The following is an 11133-nucleotide window of genomic DNA, read 5'->3' on the forward strand; positions in this document are numbered from 1 at the left end:
ATATGTAATTTTTTAATAATTTAAAAAATTTACCAAATTGTTCTTCTGTGCAGTCTTTCCTTGTCGCGTTTGGGTATGGCACACGAGGTTTGTATTCTTTACTCTGGTCATTGTGGTCCACCTCACCCCTACCTTTACTTACCCCGGTTTCTTTCCTTGGTTCTGGTTCAGGTGCAACTAACCCTTCCACATCTTGAATGATAATTTCATTGATTTGTTCCCTTGGGTTAGATTCAGTGTTACTCGGCAGACTACCTTGTGGTTGTTCAGAAATTAGTTTGGCAAGTTGGCCTATCTGAGTTTCGAGCCCTTGGATTGACTCTTGTTGATTTTTAAGGGCTGTCTCGGTATTCTGGAAACAAGTTTCTAACACCGAGATGAATTTTTTCAACATCACCTCAAGGTTCGGCTTTTTTTCCTGCTGGTAAGGTGGTTGTTGAAAACCCAGAGGATGTTGTGGCCTTTGATTTCCTTGACCACCCCCACGAGAAATTGGGATGGTTCCTCTAACCTGCATTTTAAGTGTTACTATACGGGTTATTTGGGGTCTAGAGTTATTGTTACCCATATATTGGACTTGTTCCTCCTCGATGCTAGGGTTGAAGGGTTGATATTCTATGCATGCTCCTCCTCTATTCGAATCGGACATCATCACTGGTGTACCTGAGTTGAACCACACAAATAGTCAGTCTTTTTATTTAAGAGTTCTACTTGGTTAGATAGCATAATAACTGCATCGAGGTTGAAAACACCGGCTGCTTTCGTTGGCTTTGTCCTCATAGCTTGCCACTGATAGTTATTTAGTGACATCTCCTCAAAAAATTTGTAAGCCGCCTCAGGTGTCTTATTATTAATAGTTCCACCAGCGGCTGCATCAATCATCTGCCGAGTCGAAAGGTTTAGGCCATTGTGAAACGTTTGGACCTGTAGCCAGAGTGGTAACCCATAGTGAGGGCATCTTCTCAAAAGGTCCTTTTATCTTTCCCATACATCGTAGAATGTTTCTAAATCCATCTGCACAAAAGAGGAGATATCATTACGTAATTTGGCTATTTTAGCCGGCGAAAAATATTTTAATAAAAAATTTTTGGTCATCTGTTCCCAAGTAGTGATTGATCGTCGTGGCAACGAGTTCAACCACTGTTTAACCTTATTCCTCAATGAAAAGGGAAACAATCGAAGGCGAATGCCGTCGTTAGAAATGCCATTAATTTTAAAAGTGTCGCAAAACTCTAAGAAATTTGCCAAGTGAGCGTTGGGATCCTCATCCTGCAAACCATCAAACTGAACAAATTGTTGGATCATTTGAATGGTGTTACGTTTCAGTTCAAAATTATTTGCAGCAACAGCATGCCTAACTATGCTCGATTTAGTTCCTATTAAATTAGGTTTAGCATAATCATACATACTGCCTGGAGCAGGATTCTGATTTACTGGATCAACAGCAATCGCAGGAGGTAGCAGATTTTCTTGGTTTTCAGCCATCTCCTCGGTTGTGGTTGAAGTGTCGTCCTCTTGCTCGTCCTCTTTGTATCTTAGGCTTTGCCTTCTTTCTCTTCAGTTTTTGCAAACTGTGCAATTGATCTCACCGTAAAAAAGTAGTGGTCCTGACGGGTTTCTTCTGGTCATAAACTAGAAAAACCTGTCAGAAGAAAATAAATGAAAAATTAGAAAAGAAAATAAAAATTTAAATTGCAATAAAAGTAAAATGGCTAAAGTAATAAAAATCGAGTGTTCCTAATTTCCTATTTCCCCAGCAACGGCGCCAAAAACTTGATGCGTGATATATGTAACATGTTTTCAAAATTTATAAATTAATCATTCTTAAGACTAACTTATTATCACGATTAAGGCAAGTGTACCTATCGAACAGTAATATAGTTCGACAAGATCGGATTGTCAAACCCAAAGGAACTACGAGTACTAGTATTTATTTCCTTTTTATTATCTAGCCTAAAAATTAAAAGGTTTGGTTATCTAAACTAATTACTAACTAAGAATGCACAGAAAGAAAACTTGGGAAAATACTTTTGGGAAAATTTGATTGATTAAGACAATACCTAAGGAAAAATCCACCTAGACTTCACTTGTTATTTGATCTGAATCAGACAATTTATTCATTTGACTTGATCCATAGAAATCCCTAAGTTATATTATTATCACTCTCGAGACTAATAACGTCTAACCCTAGGTTGAATAATTGAAATCTCTTTCTAATTAACACCCTAGAATTGCATTAACTCGATCTATGGATTCCCTTATTAGGTTTCACCCTAATCCGGCAAAATCTTGTTACCTTATCTCTAGGCGTGTAATCAACTCTGCTTAATTATGACAATTTTACTCTTAGACAGGGTCTATTCCAGTACTAGTATAATAGCGTTAACTTGAATCAATATCCTGGAATTTTAAAACAAGAATTAAGAACAAGTCAAATATTTATCATACAATTCAGATAATAATAACAATATCTGTCTTATGTTTCATTCCCCCTAGGTATTTACGGGTTTAGTTCATACTTATGAAAGAAAACATCTCAAAAGCATAAAGATGACAAAACATAAGAAAACCCAAAAACTCCTGAAGGAACTTTAAGGGAGATCTTCAGTCTTGATGATGAATTCGGATTCTGAGATGGATCAATTGACTTTCCTTGAGTAATTCCTTGCTTCCTATTCTGCGTCCCCTCTTAAGTTCCTTCTCAGGTGTTTAAATAGGCTTTAGAATGCCTAAGAGCCCTCAAAATTGGCTTTTTCTGAATAGGGTTATACTTGGGCTCGGTAGGGACACGCCCGTGTACGATTATTCTAGCCCATGGTCAAGGCTATTGAACAGGCATGGGCATGTAGTATACCTGTGTAAGTCATGCTTCAATCCTGCCAAAGGGACACGGTCGTGTAACATGCCCGTGTGAGAAAGTCCAGGCCGTGTTGATTTCCCTCGTGGGTCCATTTTCTCCGTTTTTGGCCCGTTTCTTGCTCTTTTTACTCTCCTATGTTCACTTAAGTATAAAACATGAAAATAAAGGATTAGAATCATCGAATTCACCAATTATAAGGAGAAACCATCCATAAATGTTCTAAGCATGGGATAAAAATATGTATAATTTACGTTTTATCACACAGCTACACCCTCAAAACCCTAATATTGTTTTCAGTTTTGTTTTATCTTTTCTCTCTTTTTCTCTTCTCCACCACATTGTGTTTCTTTTGTGGTGTATTCTAATTTGGCCATTGTGGCATTTTGTTAGCCATTGTGGCTTATTTTGTATGTTTCGTTTATGGTGCATCATGTTTGGCCTTAGTGGCATATTCTAATAAGTTATGATAAAGATATGGTATGTCTAGAGTTATTGTGGTTCAAATAGCTCTGTGATACCATAGAATAAATTTGGGTGCTCAATGAGGTTATCCACTGTGATCATCGATTAGTTTGGAATATGGGTGTATACTTAGAGATAAGAGATATGTAAGTGTTCATCGGTCTGATTTCATCTTTGAGATGTAAGGTTGGGAAATTTAAGTTGTTTGTATCCGTCATATCTGAATAATATCATGTTTTGACTCTGGAATTATTTGCTATTTTTGCTATTTATCAGTTTGGGTATTGTTGTGTTTTGTAATAAGAGTTGGGAGGAAGTCTTCTGAATGAGCTGTTAATTCATTATCAGTATGACTTGTAACACCCCTTACTCGTGTTCAATACCGGAACAGGGTACGAGGCATTACCAGAACATACACATGCAATCGTACAAAACTGAGGCATAATTTTTACATCCAAATTAAACTTTTCAATTTTCATCACTAAGTCCTTGATATGGATCTACAAGGCCAAAACATACTATGGAAGCAGTCCGGGACTAAACGGAGAACTTTGGAAAACATTAGAATTTTTTTTTTAAAAATAAGGGCATACGCCCGTGTCCAAGGTCGTGTCCTTCACACAACAATTCACATGCCATATTTTCCATACTTAGTCATTACACACTCATTCAACCAACTCATGCCTCTCATAAAATGCATCATCATAACATATAACTTAACTAATATTATCTAACATCAATGGCCTTATACAAAATGAGTTATCAAATATTAAAGGCCAACATTTTAGGCCAAATCAATTATGGAATATAATGAAATAACCAAGTCCTCTATACATGCCATAATTCAAAATATGAATTTCAAAATACCAAAAGAATGATGATAGTGTGGTGGATCTCCGACGATCTCCGTACCCCAAGCTAGCTTGGTGACATTATAAAAAACAAGGGAAAAGAGAGGGGAGTAAGCATATATCTTAGTAAGTAGGTATGTAAATAATAAAAAAATTATTGACATGCTTTTATAAGTCCTCAAAATATGTTTTCAAAATAATACAGTCATAACTACACATAGATCCACTATTTACTCAAGTTCAAAACAAGCTGTCTATTAGAGTCACAGTCACTAAATTATTTATATTTGGAGCTATGGAACTCCAAATTAAGATCCGCTAATTTTTCTAGAAACTAGACTTGTATATATTCTTACCATAAAAATTTTAGAATGTTTGGTTTAGCCAATAAGTACGGTTTATTCTTTTAAGTCACCCCTGTTTCGATTCGCATATATTTTTACCATAAAATATGACGAATTTGCAATTTAGTCCACAACCTTTTCTTTTCCCTGATCAAAGTCAGTTCATCGTCTTTCTTGATCTATAATAACACATTTAACTCATTTAATACTCACATTTTTCAATTTAGTCCAAAAATCACACTATGGGAAAATTACATTTTTGCCCTTAAAGTTTCACATATTTATAATTTTTCCCCTAGGCTCGTAAGATGAAAAGCACTTATTTTTCTCAAATCGTAAGCTTAGACGATTCATATTACCTCTTATTGCAGCTTTTATTTTTCACTAAATCATATTTTCTACACATAATTTTACAACTTTTACAAATAGGTCCTTATATTTCATCAAAAATCACTTAGTAAAAGTTATTTATCACACCCCAAACTTTCATATTCTTCCATAAAACATCAAAAAACATGCATGTCATCCATGGCTAAATTTTTCAACAAAAACCCTAGCTCAAAATAATGGTGGAAATAGCTAAATCAAGCTACGAAGATCTCAAAAATGTTAAGAACATTAAAAATAGGGCTAAAACGGACTTACAATCGAGCTTGGAAACTTGAAAAACCTTAGCTATGTCTTCCTCATGTGAAATTCAGCCAAGGGGTTGAAGATGGACAAAATTTGGCTTTTAATTTTGTTTTTAATTCATTTTAATTACCAAATGACCAAATTACCCTTAATGAAAAACTTTAGAAGTAACAGGGTTTAGACCCTAGTTGGAACAGTGGTTTTGGAACCACAAATTTGAGGTCAAAAAATTATTTTAATATTCTTTTATGTGCTTATGGAATGTGATAAGATATGTGTGAAAGTTTCTTGTGAAAATTTTATCGTCTGTGTGCTCGATTTTATAAAAGGACTTAATCGCGTAAAATGCAATAGTGACCTGCTATATGTTAAAAGTGCTTAAATGCTATGGCTATTTAAACCAAAGGTCCTTAGGTTGTTTTTAAACCATTGATAGTGGAAATTGACATATATGGGAATTAAATGAATGTTTATAATGGTTTTTAATTAAGGTTAATTATGTAAAATGTTAATTAATGAAACATAAATAAAATAAAAGATGAAAACATGTTTATCTTTATTTGTTTTTCAACTGAAAATTAGCAAGAAAGGAGCCAAAATATTAGGTTTTCATTTGGCACTTGCAAAGCTTGATTAAGGTATGGATTTTGCTCGGTTTTTGATGATTTTTATGTTTTTGTGATTGATGCCTAGTACTCTAGCTAGTCCATGCTTGAATTTTTGAATTTGATGATGATTTTGAAATTTTCCATTGATGAATTCATGTGTTTTTGGATGTTTGATGGTGAATTATGAAAGTTTTGTGACAGCCCAAAATTGACCCTAGTCGGGATGTGGTTTCGGGACCACAAAACCGAGGCATAAAAATAATTTAAAATTTATTTTGATGCCAATGATATGTGTTAATTTGTGTGTGACATTTTGATGTTTCGATTTAGTGTTATAAATCTAATTTCACTAGAAAGGACCTAGTAGTGAACTTTGAAAGTATGATGGGGAAATGTGTGATGACTAGTTGCTCATGCATGCAAAAATAAGGATTTGCATGTCAAATTTCCCCCAACATGAAGTGGCCGGCCATGGCAAGAGAGGATGGGCAAAACATGTCATGAAACATGTTTTGTTGGTGCATTAGGGAGAAATAATAAACAAAGGTGTATGGGTAAGAAATGAATGAAAAAAAAATGTGTGTGAGTGTGGTATTCCCCCCCCATTGCCGTGAGTTGTAGAGAAAGAAAGAAAAATTTTGTTCATTCTTTCTTTGAGCCAAAACTAAGGAAGAAGGAGGATTTTTGCTTCATGCTTGGTTTGGAAGAGATCTAGAAGGAGATTTGGCTAAGTTTGCATCAAGATTAAGGTATGTATGAGGTTGTGTTAGGAGTTTCATGCATGTTTTGGTTGCTAACTTGATGTGCATGTTAGCCATGGCTCAAATCTTTGTTATGCCATGGAAATGGTATTTGGCCAAAGTTGTTATGGTGATAAAGCCATTGCATGCTAAGTGTGAAGCTTGATGATGATGCATGCAATGATGGATTGTCTACTCTTGAGTAAGATTTTGAGTTTTCTTTTTGTTTAATCATGATTGAAGTTGAAAAGGGCATGATTGTCATATTCGCCATGATGCATTCATGAGCATGGTTCATGCTTCTTGCATGTTAGTTAAAATTTGTGTTTTGGATGGCTATGGACACCTTGAAATTCGCCATGCTCATATATGTATATATATGTTTGCACATGATGTTTTGGTTATGAAGGAAGTGATGAATATGTTTGTTTAAAGAAGAAGATGTTGAAGAATGATTGTGAAATTGCAAGCACATTCGGCCTAGCACACATATGAGTGCTTGATGCTATATTATAAGTTTTGAGCTACAATATGCAAAGCATTAACTAGAAAAATGCATGCTGTTTTTGTGAGGTATTAAGTGCATAATTGGCCTCAACATGTACATGAATATTTGGCCTTGGGTAGCCTATTGAAGGCCTTAGCTTTTCCTTGATGCTCGAATAAATTGTATTGAATTGCTTGATGTAGTATAAAATGTGCATGACCATTGTGTATTCAAGCTAAAGAGTGGCCATATGACCATTTAAACTCCTTGTCATATTCGCCATAAGCTAGCACAATGAGGTTTTAATAAATTGAATTTGTTTGAATTAGCTCAAGAGCTAAGAGGGCCACAATTGGACTAGGGGAAGGAAAAAGTGATCGAATAGCCGTAAAAGCCGTTCGACAACATCCGAGGTAAGTCCTCAAGAAGTGACCTTACTTGAATTATGTGGAATGAAATATGGATGTATTGATTATTGATTTATGTGTGTATGAGTATTCGAATAATACCGGGCTAAGTCCCAAGGCGATTATGCTAGTGATTATAATTGTGTTTGAGCCTTAGTAACGAGAATGAAATATGTATGTCCAATGATTATTGATGTATGTGTGCATGAGAAATTGAATGATATCCGGGCTAAGCCCGAAGACAATTATGCTGGAAATTATATCCGGTTAAGACCAAGGCAATTGTGCTAGTGGCTACATCCGGCTAAGACCAAGGCATTCGTGCGTGGTTATATCCGGTTATATTCCGAAGAATCTTGGGCTGGAGGTGAGTGTTGGCTGCTGTAATAAATTCAATTAGTACGCTCAAAAAGCCCAAAAAAATAAGGTACGTTTATATGTGCATTGGAAAGTCGACATGTTTGAGCAACATTCGCTCAATCGACTAATGAATTTCAGCTATTGAATTGATCGATACTTTGTGAAAGTATATAATGATGAAGTGTGAAGTAAGAATGACTATGTGAATGAGTATTAATGGAATGATGTATTTGGTTATGTGAATGTATTGCTTTAATTAAAGCTGATTATATTCCTTGAGACTTACTAAGCATAAAAATGCTTACCCCGTTGCTTTGGCTCTCTGTTTTATAGATTTCGCTCGATAGCAATCGGATTCGGGATCAATAAAGTCAAGTCATCCACACTATCAACGCCTCTATTTTGGTATAAATTTTGTTTGAACTTTGAAATGGCATGTATAGGACTACCCCTTGTTGGTTTAAAAATGTGGTGATGTATATGTATACGGCCATGCGAAAATGGCTCGTAAAAGGAAGCATGAACTTAGACTATTTTTAGTTTGTATGTATATATATGGTGTCATGATGTGATTATGGATTGGAAATGGGAATGTTGGTCACATGATCAGCCATTGGTATGGTTAAAATGATCATATATGAACCTATGTATGGCAAGACTAGTTGGTTCATGGAGACTACAAAATAGGTAAGACCTACCTTAAAAACAGAAGCTGCCAGCTGCAGTGACGTGAATGTGAAAAATCACCAAAATTTGTAGGAATGGTATTAAATAGTGAATAAGCTATGTAAATGAACCTTGATGAGTCTATTTTCATATGGAAGAAACGAAATGGTCATAGGAGTTACAGGTTAAGAGATATGAAAGCTATTGTGAGACAGGGCCAGAACGGTTTCTGGGTCCCCTGTCGCAACTTTAAAAATTTACTATAAATTATCAAGAAATAATAAGGAGTCATGCCTTATATGTACAGATTCCATTTTGAGTCTAGTTTCATTAGAAACAAACGACACCAGTATTAAAGCCCTGTACAGAGATATATTCAAGTTATAGCGCGCGAAGGTCAGCGCAGTCGATCCCTGAAACATGGGCGACTTTAACTAATAAACTGTACCAATTGGCCCGACCAAAAATTATAGAAATAAATCCATGGATGGATATATGAGTCTAAATTCAGGGAAAATTTACGAAACCAGTTTCCGAGTTTTGAAACTCGAGATATGATTTTTAAGGCGACGGTGACGCAGTTTTCCAGCCTGACTGGAAATGTCAAATTGGTGGGCAAAACATGTGAACTTGGCTTGTTAACCCCTCGTGTCCGACACCGGCGATGGTCTCGGGTCCAGGGTGTTACAATTTTATTGGTATCAGAGCCACGGTTTAGTCGATTCTAGGACTACCGTGATGTGTTTGGAGTCTAGCTATACATGCCATTAAATGATGAATCGATAGTGTGGTGATTTCCGACAATTTGACTTTGTGTTTGTTTATAGCAATGGATCCCGATCCCAACCGAGCGATAGCTGATGATGTGGAGAGTGTGCCGCCTGCTCCCGCGCAAGGGACAGATGCAGCGGACTCTCAACCTATGGCCAACAATCCGAATGATGAGGCTAGGCAAGCCTTTTATAGTGTGATGAGCGAATGGTTTAATCAATACATTCGAACTAACACGGTTGTTCCACAACCTCCATTCCCGACAAATGCAACCCCGCACCTACAATACCTCGGTGACTGACCAAATAAGGTCAAGTAAGCCCCAATCGATAGGATTCAAAACATGGGGCCACTGAATTTAAGGCTACGGATGATGATGATGCCGAGCAAGCTGAATTTTGGTTGGATAACACTATCCGGTGCTCGATGAGCTATCCTGTACACCCGATGAGTGCTTAAAGTGTACCATCTCCTTGCTACGTGAGTCCGCCTACTATTGGTGGAGTACTCGACTTCGTGGTACCTAGAGAGCAAGTGACTTGGGAATTCTTTCAAACCGAGTTCAAAAAAATATATCGATCGAGATTCATCGACCAAAAGCGAAGGAATTTCTTGATCTTAAGCAAGGTTCTATGTCGATTACCAACTACGAACGAAAATTTGTGAGGCTTAGCCGATCTGTGAGAATGCATTTCGTCTGAAGCTATTATGTGTAAACGCTTGAGGATGGGCTAAATGATGATATAAGGATGTTCGTTGGCATTCTCGAAATACGAGAGTTCGTAGTACTTGTTGAGCGAGCTTGTAAAGTCGAAGAGCTTAGAAAGGAGAAACAAAAGTTGATGTGGGAACCGGAGAATTCGAAAGAGGTCCTCGGAAAGTCTCTTCAACAGCATCGAAGAGATTTCGAGATGATGTGAGCGGTCTAGAGGCGTTTGGGCTTTTCTAGACGAGGACGCGATCGGCCCCTGTGACCACACGAGTCACTTCGATCGCCATGGTGGAAATGATCGCGAGAGAGGCGAGTGTCTACATTGTGGCAAATGGCATTCGGGAGCTGTTGGTTTCGTGATCGCTCCTGCTATAAGTGTGGATCGGCCGACCACTTTATGAAGGATTGCCCGAGGATGCATGAGCAGAATGTAAGTCGAGTGGAAACCGGGTGCTACCATTGCTCGAGGTAGGCCACCTAGAAATATGGGCAATGTCGATTGGCGGTCGAGAGGATCTAGAGATGCTACCATCGATCCGAGGCTCGGGCTTCTGCTAGGACTTATGCCATACGCGCACGCCGAGGATCTGCCTCTCCGGATATCATTACCGTACTTTCACTCTTTTCAATACTAATGTGATTGCTTTGATTGACCTGGTTCTACTCATTCTTATATATGTGAAACCTTAGCATCCAAAGAAGACTTTGCCTATTGAGTCTCATCGAGTTTGTAATTCGGTGTCAAACCCCTTGGGTTATTACGTGCTTGTCAACAAAGTGTGCAAGAAAAGTCCCTAGTGTTCGAGGTTCTTGTTTCCGGCGGACTTGATGCTTTTGCCGTTCGATGAATTGACGTTATTCTTGGTTTGGATTGGTTGACCATGCACGATGCGGTTGTAAATTGCAAAAGCAAGACTATCGATTTGAGGTGCGCGAATAACGAGATAATTCGGTTGAGTCTACGGACTTAAAGGGTTGCCACCGTAATATCGGTAATGTTGGCGGAAATATGTAAGAAAAGGGTGCGGCGTACCTTGCGTATGTGCTCGATGACAAGGAATCGAAAAGAAACCCGAATCTGTGCCCGTGGTTTGTGAATACCGGATGTTTTCCACGAAGAATTGCCGGGTTTACCACTGTTCGGAAATAGAATTTGGCATCGAATTGGTACTGGTACCACTCCAATTTCGATAGCTCCGTGTCGTATGGCACCAACGAAATTAAAGGAGTTG

At 37.5% G+C, this 11133-nt stretch overlaps 1 non-coding gene across 1 annotated transcript; it reads left to right on the forward strand.

Moving 5' to 3' along the window:
* Positions 1–940: 940 nt before the first annotated feature.
* On the forward strand, positions 941–1047 carry LOC128281292 (small nucleolar RNA R71). Its single transcript, XR_008271505.1, has one exon. It is a non-coding gene; the product is annotated as a small nucleolar RNA R71 (small nucleolar RNA).
* The last annotated feature ends 10086 nt before the right edge of the window (positions 1048–11133 follow it).

The sequence above is a fragment of the Gossypium arboreum genome, chromosome 9 (genome assembly GCF_025698485.1).
Source record: "Gossypium arboreum isolate Shixiya-1 chromosome 9, ASM2569848v2, whole genome shotgun sequence".
Taxonomy (NCBI): domain Eukaryota; kingdom Viridiplantae; phylum Streptophyta; class Magnoliopsida; order Malvales; family Malvaceae; genus Gossypium; species Gossypium arboreum.